Source organism: Miscanthus floridulus, chromosome 12 (assembly GCF_019320115.1).
Source record: "Miscanthus floridulus cultivar M001 chromosome 12, ASM1932011v1, whole genome shotgun sequence".
Lineage (NCBI taxonomy): Eukaryota > Viridiplantae > Streptophyta > Magnoliopsida > Poales > Poaceae > Miscanthus > Miscanthus floridulus.
Genome location: NC_089591.1, coordinates 56,823,063 through 56,838,427, shown reverse-complemented (window position 1 = coordinate 56,838,427; position 15,365 = coordinate 56,823,063). Strand labels below are relative to the sequence as shown.

Here is a 15,365-nt window from a genome sequence, read left to right as displayed (position 1 = left end):
TTCGACCCAATCTCTGAAAGCTCTAGAGTTTGTGAGCCTACGATGCCGCGCACTCCGTGGCTATGTTAAATTCATAAACTTTGTTTTTTTAAATTAGATATCACTTTAACGTTGGTATTTAATGTAACAGTATTGTTATCTTATCGTGCGATCCGTGTGTTTTTAGTATAAGTGGTTAGTTATCCCGTAGCAATGTATGTGCACGCTACCTAGTGACTAATATAAAGGATAGATTTGAAACGTGTCAAAAACTTGTCTTATAATTTATAAACCATGTCGATATCCTGAATGACATGCATTTAAAATAGATGTAGTGATCGGTAGGTACCTTTGCTTCTGATGGAAACCTGTCCCAGGTTCGAGTTCTTGATCCGTGATCACATTTCGAAATTTGAATACTTTGTGCACTTGTCCTTGTGGTAAATTTGAATACTTTGCAGTCAAACTTGAAGGCACCCACGTGCACGCTGGACACCACGCGTTCCGTTCCGAACCGGCGCCTTGTTCGTTTTGTCGACACTGAAACCCGTGCAGTCACGTACCGCCACCCGCGGTCTAGTGGTCTACTGGTAGGCGGTAGCACTAGCAGCACGCAATAGCTGATCTGATCTCACTCGTGAAGCTACGCAGACTGTTCGTTCGGTGGTAAATGATAGTAAATTTCGAATAGTATTTTTTCTCTCACATCAATTAATGAGCAGTAATAATTTATGATCGTATACGATCGTTTTAGCCCTAGCCGAATAGACTGATGATGATCAACACGCCGCAAATCAATCTGCTGAACCAACGCTGACCCGTCCAACCCGTAGAATCAGTTTATTTTCACGGAAAAAAAAAATCCATTGTACTAACTAATAAAGAAAAAAAATAAGGAAACAGGAAAATGTCTAAAGAGGACCTAAAATCTGAATCCAGTTTCTTCGTCCTTCAAAAAATGCTGAATCCAGCCAAAAATTTGTACTACTAGTACAGTATATTATACGGAGTACGAAAATAAATGGGAGAAAATAAAGACCAAGGGCATGGAACTCAAAAGTGCAAGGCGGGGCCGGGCGGATTAGGACCAAGGGCAGGGAAAGCAAGAGGAGAAAGAGAGAGGGAGAGGAGGAAAGGAGGCTAGATCGAGGGAGAGAGGGACGGCCCGCGATTGCTACGGCCTCCATCGCAGCGAGCGAGAGCTTGACAGCGTGCTTGCCTGCCATTCCCAGCTTCCAATTCCTTTCCTTCTTCTTCTTGCTCGTCCACCCAGTACTCCACCACTGCCCATCCTCCTCCTCCCTCTCCCTCTCCCGCTCCCGTTACCCCCATCCTGCAACGACGCGCATCGGACCCCGGCCGCGTCGTACGCGCTCGCCCATTCCCTACCCGTCAGTGGATGTGCCCGGGCTGGCTACGGGCCCGTCCGAGCCTGCGCGCGGCGGAAGCAGCGGCGGCGGCGGCAGTGGAGGACGACAACGCGGTGGACGGCAGGAGTGGCGGCGGCAGCGGGTGAGTTGAGCTCCTGGCACAGTCGGGGTCAGCATTACCAGTGTGTCCCTCCGCGGTGGTGGTGCTCTGCGCTGTTCCCCTTGCTAACTTGTCGGGCGGGGTGTGCCCTGCCCCTAGCACTGTGCGGAGCTCGCCCGCTCGCGCGGGGGAGGGAGTGAAAAAGCTCGCGCGCCTTTCGCAGATCTGCTTCGGGGACGTGCGCGGCGGTGTGCTCCTGGGTCCCCCGGACGGGCCGGGTATCCCATGATTTGAGGGGGACTTCTACTTCTCTCTCCTTCTGGCTCCCCTGCCTCTGCGTGCTTCTTCTTCGTTCTGGGGACACGGTGCGATTGGTGTTGTTTGGCCAGTGAGGAGGAGTTGAGCTGTGTTAGCATTTCTGCCGGACAAATCGGCTCAGAGTTGTCTGAGAGCGCTTCTTCTTAGCGTGAGCTTCTCGATTTCTAGGAGGTGATTACTGGTTGAGTGATTGTTCTTTTTATACTCTGGTTTTCTGTCTTGGTCGCTACCGATTTACTACTTGATTTGGTTACTTGCTCTTGTCAGTTTGTCTGATAAATGCCAATGCGAAGCTACTTTCCTTGTTGTCACATGATTACTAGTTCAGCTGCTGCCCATGAGAGTCTTTAAAATTCATAAAGCATTTATCTCCTGCAGTGTTCTTACAGCTGCTTGCGCCTTCTGCAGGAAGCCATCCGACCAAGGACATGTGGGAGCCCAGAAGGTCGTAGCGAGAGGTTCCCTTGATTTGTGAATCTTTGATCAAGGATGGAGGATCGGGCTCTGCTGCTCGGTGTGGCGCTGGCCTTTCTGCTGGCCTCTGGCTCCCAGGGCTTGAACCATGAAGGCTGGCTTCTCCTGGCGCTCAAGAGCCAGATGAACGACACTCTCCACCACCTCGACAACTGGGACGCGAGGGATCTAACACCATGCACCTGGAGGGGCGTCAACTGCTCGTCGGCGCCCATCCCGGCGGTGGTGTCTCTCGACCTCAGCAACATGAACCTGTCAGGCACAGTTGCGCCTAGCATTGGTGGCCTGTCTGAGCTCACCCTCCTTGATCTATCGTTTAATGGGTTCTATGGTAACATCCCTCCGGAGATTGGGAACTTGTCGAAATTGGAGGTGCTTAACTTGTACAACAACAGTTTTGGTGGTATAATCCCCCCTGAGCTCGGGAAGCTAGATAAGTTGGTCACCTTTAATATGTGCAACAACAAGCTCCATGGTCCGATACCTGATGAGATTGGAAATATGGCATCACTTCAGGAATTGGTAGGTTACAGTAATAATCTCACTGGTTCACTACCTCATTCACTTGGCAAGCTGAAGAACCTGAAAAATATTCGGTTGGGTCAGAATCTTATATCAGGCAACATTCCTGTTGAGATAGGTGAATGTGTGAACTTTACTGTGTTTGGTCTTGCACAAAACAAGTTAGAGGGTCCATTACCTAAAGAGATTGGGAGGTTGGTCTTGATGACGGACTTAATCCTATGGGGGAATCAGCTTTCTGGTGTTATTCCTCCAGAGATAGGAAACTGTACAAGTCTCAGCACAATTGCCCTCTATGACAATAATCTAGTTGGTCCCATACCTGCAACAATTGTGAAAATTACGAATCTTCAGAAGCTATACCTTTACAGGAATTCATTAAATGGTACAATTCCATCTAACATTGGGAATCTTTCTCTTGCAAAAGAGATTGACTTTTCAGAGAATTTCTTAACTGGAGAGATACCAAAGGAGCTGGGCAACATTCCAGGCTTGAATTTACTCTACCTCTTCCAGAACCAGCTTACAGGCCCTATTCCTACAGAGTTGTGTGGGTTGAAAAACTTGAGTAAACTTGATTTATCGATCAATTCACTCACTGGCACGATTCCAGCTGGATTTCAGTACATGAGAAGTCTAATCCAATTGCAACTCTTCAGCAATTTGCTTTCTGGCAACATACCTCCAAGGTTTGGCATTTACAGCCGTCTTTGGGTGGTGGATTTCTCAAACAACAGTATTACAGGGCAGATACCGAAAGATCTTTGCAGGCAATCAAACCTTATTTTGTTGAATTTGGGGTCTAACATGCTTACAGGGAACATTCCTCGTGGGATCACTAACTGTAAAACATTGGTGCAGCTTCGTCTCAGTGACAACAGTCTGACAGGAAGCTTCCCCACTGATCTCTGCAATCTGGTAAATTTGACAACAGTTGAGCTGGGTCGAAACAAATTTAGTGGGCCTATTCCTCCTCAGATAGGCAGTTGCAAGTCTCTGCAAAGGTTGGACCTTACAAATAATTATTTCACATCAGAGTTGCCTCGAGAAATTGGTTATTTGTCAAAACTCGTTGTCTTCAATATCTCATCTAATAGACTAGGAGGAAACATACCACTAGAAATTTTCAATTGTACAGTGTTGCAACGCCTTGATCTCAGCCAGAATAGCTTTGAAGGTTCATTGCCAAATGAAGTTGGTAGGCTGCCACAGTTGGAGCTGCTATCTTTTGCTGACAATAGGCTGACTGGCCAGATACCACCCATTCTTGGTAAACTATCACATTTAACAGCACTACAGATTGGTGGCAATCAGTTATCTGGTGAAATACCAAAGGAGCTGGGTTTGCTGTCGAGCTTGCAGATCGCCCTGAATTTGAGCTACAACAACCTCTCTGGCAACATTCCTTCAGAGCTTGGTAACCTTGCACTGTTGGAAAGTTTGTTTCTTAATAACAACAAGCTGACTGGTGAAATCCCAACTACATTTGCTCATCTGTCCAGTTTGCTTGAGCTAAACGTCTCCTACAATTATCTCTTTGGTGCCCTCCCGCCAGTACCGCTTTTCTATAATATGTCTGTGACCTGTTTTATTGGAAATAAAGGATTATGTGGTGGGCAACTTGGTAGATGTGGACCCCGGTCATCCTCTAGTTCCCAGTCATCCAATTCAGTCAGTCCCCCTTTAGGCAAGATCATAGCAATTGTTGCTGCTGTCATTGGAGGGATTTCACTTATTCTTATTGCAATAATTGTGCACCATATCAGAAAACCAATGGAGGCAGTAGCCCCCTTGCAAGATAAGCAACTTTTTCCAGCTGGTTCTAATATGCATGTTTCTGCTAAGGATGCATATACATTTCAGGAATTGCTCACCGCTACAAATAACTTTGATGAGAGAGGTGTGATCGGAAGGGGTGCTTGTGGGACAGTATACAGAGCCATCCTGAAGGCTGGACAGACAATTGCAGTCAAGAAACTTGCTTCTAACAGGGAAGGGAGCAACACAGACAACAGCTTCCGTGCAGAGATCCTGACTCTTGGAAAGATAAGACATCGTAATATTGTGAAGCTTTACGGTTTTATATACCACCAGGGTTCCAACCTTCTACTCTATGAATACATGTCAAGAGGCAGTCTTGGTGAGCTACTTCATGGACAATCATCTTCTTCACTTGATTGGGAGACACGCTTCATGATAGCCCTTGGAGCGGCTGAAGGGCTTTCATACCTGCATCATGACTGCAAGCCTCGTATCATCCACCGTGATATCAAATCTAATAACATATTACTTGATGAGAACTTTGAAGCCCATGTTGGTGATTTTGGGTTAGCAAAGGTGATCGACATGCCATACTCAAAGTCAATGTCTGCAATTGCAGGTTCATACGGCTATATAGCGCCAGGTGAGTCTCAAGTTTACTTGATATCCGGTTCTTTGAACTTCTGTTGTGTGTTCACTACTGATCTATATCTTATGCTCTTTACTTGAAGCTATCGGTCAAACCTAGGGCTACTAGGTGGGGTGTTGCATATATAATTTACTCAGGCCAATATCTAATTTATGGTAGTGTTTTGTTTGCTCATAGAGTTGTTCTTCATTGGGCATTACTTTGCAAGAAATATGATCATGTAGGTTTTCCCACCAAAAAGGGTAGCAAAGAAACTTTAAGCTTATGCTGCCATTTAGATTTTATATTAAAACCAACTAGGCGATTATTCCTCGAACCATAGTGATATGTTGCCGTGGGGGTTTCCATGTTTTGGTGATTTTCAATGTTTATTCAAGATTTGATATCCTGAAATGCGAGCTGAATATTATTCATATCTACTTGCTGTTCCACCCTTGTGCCACAAGCCCACAAACATCCATTTGCTGGTCAAGTCTTTTCGGTTTTGTGCTAGTAACTACACGCTGATGTCTAATGTGAAGTACTAACCTAGTCCTCTTCTTTTTTTTACAGAATATGCTTATACCATGAAGGTTACTGAAAAATGTGATATATATAGCTATGGCGTCGTGCTGCTGGAGCTGCTAACTGGGCGTGCCCCTGTGCAACCCTTAGAACTGGGAGGCGATCTGGTAACATGGGTAAAGAACTACATCAGGGACAATTCTTTGGGTCCAGGGATCCTTGATCAAAATTTGGATTTACAAGACCAAAGTGTCGTCGATCATATGATTGAGGTCTTGAAAATTGCTTTGGTATGTACTAGCTTGTCTCCATATGAGAGACCACCAATGCGGCATGTTGTAGTTATGTTAAGCGAGTCTAAAGATAGGACGAGGGTGAGCTCTGCATCCTCACCTGCCTCTGCTGATTCTTCAAAGAAGGATAACTCATGATGTATTTATAATATGTTCCATTAGTCAAAGGTAATACACATTTTTTTCCTTCCTTTTCCTAGTATCGATAGTAGGGTTCTTGTAGTCTGCATTCATTATTTGTGTCAGCATTTTGTAGGGAGGTAAATGATAGTGGTTCATAGTTTCATACAGTGTCATATTGTATGCCGTTGTCTCTCAGAAAGGTTTCAGACTAACATGAAGCATTTGAGGCACGTGACGTCTTACTGCTGCCGTTGTCTCGGAAAGGGTTGCTCTTACTCTGGACTCTGATGTTCATTGTTCAGTTAATTCTATGCCTCGGTGCATTCTTACTCAAGTTACAAGTATGCTAGTAACACCAGCCAGGCAGCTAGCTCTGTAATCTGCTCCAACATGAACTGCAGTGCAGATCATATGTAATCATCGATCATATGCGATCACTCTTTGTAGCTGTTAACCTGTAGCCTCTGCTCGTTGTTGTTGAGTCGCCTTTTTCTCTTGGCATGGCCATATTATACCAAAAAAAAAAGTCGCCCCCACCAAACGGACGCTGCCTCTCCAACAGATCAGCGTGTTGTCGCAGCGTCAGAGCACAAGCTACATCGCTCCCCGGCGGGCGGCGCCCTCCGCAGTAGAACCAACTCCACCCACCCACCCACTTGGCCAGCAGCTTCTTGCCCGCATCAATCGCCATGGCGGCGGCGGAGGCGAAAGGGAGCCCACACGTCGTCCTCTTTCCCTTCCTCGCTCACGGCCACGTCCCTGCCTTCCTCCGCTTGGCTGGCCTCCTCCGCGCGCTCCGCCCAGGGCTCGACGTCACGCTCGTCTCCACCCCGCGCCTCCTGGGCCCCCTCACGCTCCCGCCGGCCTCCCCACCCGTGCGCCTCCACGCGCTCCCGTTCGCCCCCGCCGACCACGGCCTGCCCCCGGGCGCCGACTCCCTCTCCGACATCCAGGTCCATCAGTTCATCACCTTCTTCAGGGCCTCCGAGTCGCTCCGCCCCGCGTTCGAGAAGTTCGTCTCCGGCATCGGTTCCCCAGTCTGCATCGTCGCCGACGCCTTCTTCGGGTGGACGGCCGAAGTCGCGCGCGCGCGGGGCGCGTCCCACGCCGTGTTCCTCCCCGGCGGCGCGTTCGGCAACGCCGTGTTCTTCTCCGTGTGGGAGCACCTCCCGCATGCCGTCACGGCCGCCGACGAGTTCCCGCTGCCGGATTTCCCAGACGTCGTTCTCCACCGCACGCAGATCCCGAGGTTCATGCTCGTCGCCACGGGGGAGGACCCCTGGACGGCCTTCTTCCGGCGCGTCATCGCCTTCTGCCGAGAGACCGATGCTCTCCTCGTCAACACCGTCCAGGAACTGGAACCCTCCGGCCTCGACATGCTCCGACGGAGCTTCGGCGTCCAGCCATGGCCAATCGGGCCAGTCCTCGCAGCGCCGACGACCCCGTTGTCGGACTCGCGGGACGACGACACCAGCATCATCCGGTGGCTGGACACGCACCCGCCGCGCTCGGTGCTGTACATATCATTCGGATCGCAGAACAGCATCAGCGCGGATCAGATGACGGAGCTCGCGCTGGGGCTGGAGGCGAGCGGTCGCCCCTTCCTGTGGGCGCTCCGCCCGCCGCTGGGGTTCGACGCGAAGGACGTGTTCAGGCCCGAGTGGCTCCCGGCCGGCTTCGAGGAGCGAACGGCGAGGGCGAAGGCGAACACGGGGCTGCTGGTGCGCGGGTGGGCGCCGCAGATGCGGATCCTGTCGCACCCGTCCACGGGCGCGTTCCTGAGCCACTGCGGGTGGAACTCCGTCCTCGAGAGCCTGTCCCGCGGCGTGCCGCTCATCGGGTGGCCGCTGGGCGCCGAGCAGTTCTTCAACGCAATGCTCGCGGTCGAGTGGGGCGTCTGCGTGGAGGTGGCGCGCGGGAACCTGGAGAGCTCCGCGGTGGAGAGCGGGGCGGTGGCCGAGGCCGTGCGGGCGGTGATGGGGGAGACGCCGAAGGGCGATGAGATGAGCAGGAAGGCGGCGGCGATCGCGCGCGCCATGGACGCCGCGTGGGAAGCGCCCGGCGGGTCGGCGGCGCAGAGCCTGGAAGGGTTCCTGAGATGCGTTGAGACTTGAGACGTCCATGGGCAAGAGATTTGTAACACGTGTAGCCGTGGAACCTGCAATAAAGTATGCGCGGGAAATCTGAAGGCAACCGATGAAACCTGTGAGAGATTCGAAAAGGGCATCAACTCAGCTGCTTACCATCCCAAACAAATGTGTATAAGCTTTTTACCTACGTGGTCCTAGAAAAAATGCCTCTTCCTTTTCCTTTTATGATCTATTTTTTTTCGAACTTCCTTGTATGGCCTCAAAACAAATGTATCTTCTTTATATGGCCTTTCCGTCGTATTTGTTAGGGTGTACCGTTAGTTTCCCCACTGGATGACATGCAAAATGACTGAAATGCCCTTCTACTTTCTTCCTTCGTATCCTCTAGTTCCTTTCCGCCGCAACCGACTAGGATCGAGCGGGTTCGAGAAAAAACACCGCCGCCGTGTATATAGGGAGATGGACGCCACCGGCGGCGGCCCTTCTGCCATCGGATCTGCCGGATCTAGGGCCGGCCAGCCTCTCTCCCATCACCGACCGACGAGCTCCTCGTGGAGGAGGTGCCGCCATCCGACTGATAGCGCGAGCGTGGCCAGGGCAGGTCCGGTGCGGCCAGGCCGGCGCCCCATCAGGCGGCCCCTCCCCCGTCTTGTGCGCAGCGGCTGGCCCCTCCAGTGGCAAGCCCGACGAGCCACCAGGCAGCCCCTCCCACGGCCAGTCCGCAGCGAGCGGCCCCTCCCGCACCCAGCAAATGTGTTTGTGAACTATGACTGATCTTGAGGGACCAAATCTTTTAGAACGCATGATAATCATATGTTTTTTTCAAATATCCACAAAGCATAGCTTCTGAATTTCTTAGTCTTTTTTTCTTTGGCTTGTAACACATCTGATTGATAATATGTCTCCTACCAGATTAGTGCACTCTCAAGAATAGCACAAGGATCTCAAATTGCTGATACTAACTCCATTGCGTCATCCCAAACAGTTTTTTTTTAAAAGGCTCGTCTCTCCAGGTTGCTATGATTTAGGTTACTCGAGCCTCCTTTATAATTTCTTATTTATTGTTAGTTTGACATGAAGATTTTTATTGCAGTGCTCGGTGAGTATTTTGAAGTCATTGGCTGATTGGGAGCAACTTTGAAGAGATTCCTCAAAGCAAGGGAGCATTGTTGAATCTCGTGAAGAGGATGCTTCAAGGAGCTTGGCAACTTCAAATCCTTCAATTTCCACAACTGTAACGCTGGGATCAAATCAAATATTGAGGGATTCTGTAGTCCAATCGTTGAAAGAGTTGGCTGGAAAACCTGCTGAACAAATCTTTGTAAACAGTATAAACTGCCAAGTGACTCAATTGTTGAATTCTTCACCGCCCTTTTGTAGCGTTTCTGCTGAAGAGCTAAAACAAACACCTGCTCGCTCGTTGTATGTGAGACCAATGTATGTTTGAATTCGCACTTTTGTGTGACCTTATTTATGTGAGACTGAAAATATGGTGGATTTGTGAACAATTTTTTGTTTCAACCTATGGCTATATGCATTTGTGAAATTTTTTATGCATTGGATAAGCTCACTTTATTGCAATATATTTGTGTACTTGATTATGTGTCCTATTATGTAATGTTATATGTGAATTTATTTGCTTAATATTACTCCAAATATACAACAGACAAGCAAAGCTTTGTATTTTATTTTTTTGCTAGGGGTAAAACGGTTATTTTACCCTTGACTTAACACCATCAAGTGGCAAAAACGGACGGAAAGCCATAGAAGAAAGGAAATTTCGTTTTGAGGCCATACAGGTAAGTTCAAGGAAAAAAAAGAGAACATACAAGGAAGATACATTTTTTCCAGGGCCATACATGTAAAAAGCTCAATGTGTATTATGTGGTTTCTCTACTTCAAATAGGAATACTTTCAGTGAACAATGCATGCAGTGATGTATCATCTGGTGGTCTAGCTGATTTGGCACCAGTTCGTGAATGTCACTCATTTCCAATTTCAAAGGGGTTTCAGAGCCGCATGGATGTGGGTATATGTTCAGCAAACGCTGCCTAATCTCGGCATCACAGCATCAGTCCATATATCTCCGAGCAGGGAAAGGCAGAAAGCAGAAATACCTTGATGCAGTTCACTGTCCATCCGATCCGTAGGCAAAGATATGCTGCACTGCACTTAACTTTCCCTATACTAGTCCCAAAGAAAGAACCCAAATTCCTTCCACAAGCAAAGCCCGCGTGAAGGTTACACCGAAAACGGACAGAACAGGAAGACACGACTATGCAGTTGATGCATCAGGGTCACGCCCATTGCTCCTGTCAGTTGGACAACGAAGCTGCAAGATTCACCACCACTCCATTCACTGGCCAACCTTTTCTCACTGACCTAGACACGATCGAACACGAAGAACCTGTTCCCAGACAGTTCCCTATGGAGGAAATACATTCAATGATGGAGATCCGAGTGGAGTGGCATGGTGTGCGCCGCGCGTCATGATGTAGCCCACCTGCAGGGCCGTAGCCCAACTGATTTGGCGTCCCACTCGTGGGAACGCTGGCCCAATCCCAAGGGGTTCCAATCCCAGCATATGACGCGGGATATCTTCACGAGATCCGCCGTCATATAGGAAATGGAGTAATCTTGATGAAGCACGCTGCCTATTCATATGCCTAGCTAAAGGTAGTTTCCTCTCTCATAAGCAGAGTTTGCTTGCAGTTGCAGTCTTGCAGATCAGCCGAAATCGTGCAGAACGGGAACCTCACCGCACCGTTGGTATACAGCATGACTAGCGGCCGCCGGCCGGCAGTGGTTGCTGGATTCACCGATCCAATTTGTCCGGCCCGTCTTTTTCCCGGAGACCAGTGAAACCCGACAAAAAACCTAGTTTCCTACGAGAGGAGCACGCGATCATCGAGATTCGAGTGGTATATGATGCGCCTAAACCATCGCTGATGATAGCTTAGGTGGCTTTGATGATAGGTGGCGCATACGGCCGAAAGTAGAGCGAGGTTCCTTGCGAATTCCGATTCGGCGAGTGGATGGTAGGTGAGACAGAGAGCACTAGGCGCAATCTCTCATCGATCTGTCATCTGTGGACTATGGTAGTGCAGCAAATGGAGCAATGAGTGGCGTAGATTGCAGTGACTCTTCAAAAATGAAAAGTAACCTGTCTGTTTTACAGACGACTAGACTAACCAAGAGAAGAAAAAAAGGAGACAATTAGTCCGACATAACCCTTGATGTGCACTCCTAGATAGCAGAGTGTTAATCTCAGTGAAGCGAATGAAATGGTTCGGTGACGCAGACGCGTCACCACCCAGGTATCGTCGACTGGGGGGTTGGTTCAGTGACGCAGCGACGCAACACTTATTAGTCACACTAAACTGCTTGGGTTTCGTCACGGGCGAGACACTTTAGATTGGTCTTCTTAGTTTACGAGTGAATGATTAGCTTTTCGTTGATCGGATAAGCTGATGAGAATCGTAGTATTATTCTGGTGAAAGCAGCCCAAGGGGCTGCCAGCTTTTCTTATCCGGACCGTCGGACCGGAGACGTCTCCTTTTCGGTGCAGCTTTGTCTTATACTGTACTAACAATACGATTACGGTCTTCTTTTCATATCCCACCGTATCTTATATAGTAATCATTGCTCTTGACGTTCATATTTTTCGTTTATGGACGACCAGAAGCTCTTCGTTTCAGCAAAGCTGTAGCGTGGAGTACGTAGCTAGGGGACTCTAGTGTAGAAACCAACGTGATTTCTATCTTTATTAATTATCTTACCAGGTAGGTATTTTGCTCGTGGCAAACAATTTAATACGGAGAGAAGGAGAAAAACGTAGACCGTTTCTAAGTTAGACGCGAAGTCTACGCGCGCATCGAAGCAATAGAAACCATCCGATGCAGCGTTGGGGAGGAGCGCTTCGTTTCCATCGGGCGACTGCGGATTCTATGCGCACCACCGGTGGGAGCTCGCGTCGACGGTCGCGGACCTCGCGCGGCCACCGTGGGGATCTCGCGCAACCACCGCCGGCCCACCTCGCCGCGCGCCGCATCCGCGCAGGCCGCTCGGCGCCCGTATCCCCGCGCTGCTCGCGCGGCGGCCGGTCCAGACCCACGGGAGCGCTGCTGCCAGGGCAGGCGCGGGCCACTCCTCCGCCGACGGCGGGAGCTCGCGTGTGGGAGGCAGGGGCGGAGCAGGAGCGCGGCGAGCAGGTCCGAGGCCGGGAACGCGGCGGACGGCGAGGACGCGGCCGCCGGTGCTGGCCGCTCGGCGCCCGTGTCCCCGCGCTGCTCGCGCGGCCGCCGGTCCAGACCCACGGGAGCGCTGCTGCCAGGGCAGGCGCGGGCCACTCCTCCGCCGACGGCGGGAGCTCACGTGTGGGAGGCAGGGGCGGAGCAGGAGCGCGGCGAGCAGGTCCGAGGCCGGGAACGCGGCGGACGGCGAGGACGCGGCCGCCGGTGCTGGCTTGGGCCTCCGGCGCCGGCGCTGCTTCGCTCTGGACTCACCTCGCGCGCGGCCATGTGGTGTGGTCTGTGCACAGAGGATACTTCGATGAGAAAGAGAAAGATGTTGGTTGATTGGTTAACTTTTTTATAAGGACATTGGGAGAAAATCTATATTGTGAAGGATAATTTCTTGCTATATTGTTGTGTGCTCTAGAACTATTCACAGTTGAGTGCTCTTCATCATTGAAAAAGATCGATAGTGCATGAGATCTTCTTGGAAATCGTGGAAAAGTACACACGTACTCAATACCACTAGTTACACATTTGAATTTGTCTGAGCCGTAGAAACAAGAGTGAATTTGTCCGCACGTCGATGTTTTAAGTTTTCTATCTAAAGATTATGAATTCTCAAAGTCACTCCAAAAACAGCAACTACCATTCTACCAATAGCAAGTAAAAAAAAAAAATAGCCATCCATTCCACATCTACGGAGATGTGGCCTTGTCAGTCTCTGCGCGCGCCGGGTCCGCAGGCCATGGCTACCAGATATTCCGCTGGCACCTGGCGCCCCGGCCAGCGGCGAGACTCCCTTCGAGTCCGACGCGCCAACCAAGCGTCCCGTCCCGTCTCCCGTCTCCCGTCTCCCGTCTCCCGTCTCCCGTCTGTCTCCCGTCTCCCGTCTCCCGTCTCCGTTCGCATCGCCGTCGCCGCCGCCGCCCACCAGGTCCGAAAATTCGTGAGGTTAGAGATGCCGCGCAGTGCGGTGCCGAGTTGCTGCTGACTGCTGACTGCTGACCGTGACCGGCGCACGTGTCTCCGCTCGGAAGTCATTGGCCCCGGGTCGGTGGCTCGGCGTGGCGGGCGGTGGTGGCGATGCATGGATCCGCGTCTGCATGTAGTGTGTACAGCTGGTTGGAGATGCGTATACGTTGTTGAACTCATCCAAGCTGGGGAGGCCATTTCGTCTCGTCGGGATCAGCCAAGCTGTATGGAGGGGTACAGGGGGTAGGGTAGTAGCACAAGGGCTCCGACGTACGCGCATACGTATGCACGCGAGATGCGAGTCAAGTTTCGCGTGGATGGATGCGAGCTAGGCTGTATCTAAAGACAAGAGAACCGTAGGAGTTCAACCTCAACGAGAACATACATGTCACTTCGATTAATTCTAGTCGTCCGATCTTTGTTCCTACGGCCGATGTTGTTTGAATCCGCTTATGTCCGGAGCATCTTTTTACAGTTTCTATTGCTTCCGCTTCTCCTCAACACTAAATATATATCCGGCTTTTGATTCACAGCACACACTCCTCTCTCTCATGCCCGCCTCTCCTCCGGTCCTCCCTCTCCCTCTCTTGGCTAGAGCGGGCCCCATTGCGCGTGTCCCGCCGCCGCTGGCAGCGTGCCAGGCCCCCTGCAAGGAAGGCCCCTAGCGCGGTGGCACGGCACGCCCCCTCCCCCCTGGCGCAGCAGCCCTGGCACGGGCAGGCCCCAACGCGGCGACGGCACGGTGCCACGGTGTGGGCACGCTCCAGCGACGGCTGTCGGGGCACGGCGAGCGCGCTTGCCTCTCCCACCTCCCTCCTCCTCTCTCGTTGCTCCAGGGCATGGTGCGAGGGTGCTCCGCGAGGTAAACGGGTGTCAGCCTTTGCTGGGGTCGATCCAGGGTCTCTAGGACCGGATCAAGGGCCTCCATGGATGGATCCGTTCGTTACCCCATCGGATCTAGTCTAAAGACAAGAGAACCGTAGGAGCTCAACCTCAATGAGAGCGTACACGTCACTCCGATTAATTCTAGTCGTCCGATCTTTGATCCTACGGCCGATGCTGCTTGAATCCGCTTCTGTCTAGAGCATCTTCTTGCAGCTTCTGTTGCTTCCGTTTCTACTCAACACCAAATATATATCCGACTTTTGATTCACAGCACACACTCCTCTCTCTCGTGCCCGCCTCTCCTCCAGTCCTCCCTCTCCCTCTCTCTTGGCTAGAGCGGACCCCAGTCGCGCGTGACCCGTCGATGGCGGTGGCGTGCTAGGCCCCCGACAAAGAACGCCCCCGGCGCGGTGGCTCGGCACGCCACCCCTCCCCCCTCCCGGGCGTGGAAGCCCTGGCACGGGCAGGCCTCGGCACGGCGGCGGCACGGTGCCCCGGTGCGAGCACGCTCCAGCGGCGGCTATCGGTGCACGGCGAGCGCGCTTGCCTCTCCCACCTCCCTCCTACTCTACCGTTGCTTCAGGGCGTGGTGCGAGGGTGCTCCCCTGAGGTAAACGAGTGTCAGCCTTTGCTGGGGTCGATCCGGGGCCTCCACGACTGGATCTAGGGCCTCCATGGACGGATTCGTTCGTTACCCCACCGGATCTGGTCTAAAGACAAGAGAACCATAGGAGCTCAACCTCAATGAGAGCATACACGTCACTCCGATTAATTCTAGCTGTCTGATCTTTGATCCTACGGCCGATGCTGCTTGAATCCGCTTCTGTCCGGAGCATCTTCTTGTAGCTTCTGTTGCTTTTGCTTCTACTCAACACCAAATATATATCCGGCTTCTAATTCACAGCACACACTCCTCTCTCTCATACCCGCCTCTCCTCTAGTCCTCCCTCTCTCTTGGCTAGGGCGGGCCCCATCGCGCGTGTCCTGCCACCACCGCCAGCGTGGCAGGCCCCCAACGTGGTGGCTTGGCACGCCCCCCAGGTGGGCCCCGGCGTGTTGCCCCAGCGCCGGCACGCTCCAGCAGCGGCCA

At 51.5% G+C, this 15,365-nt stretch overlaps 1 pseudogene; it reads left to right on the top strand.

The window, feature by feature from the left end:
• The first annotated feature begins 1,082 nt into the window (after positions 1 to 1,082).
• Positions 1,083 to 8,544, top strand: LOC136496503 (probable leucine-rich repeat receptor-like protein kinase At5g63930; annotated as a pseudogene).
• The last annotated feature ends 6,821 nt before the right edge of the window (positions 8,545 to 15,365 follow it).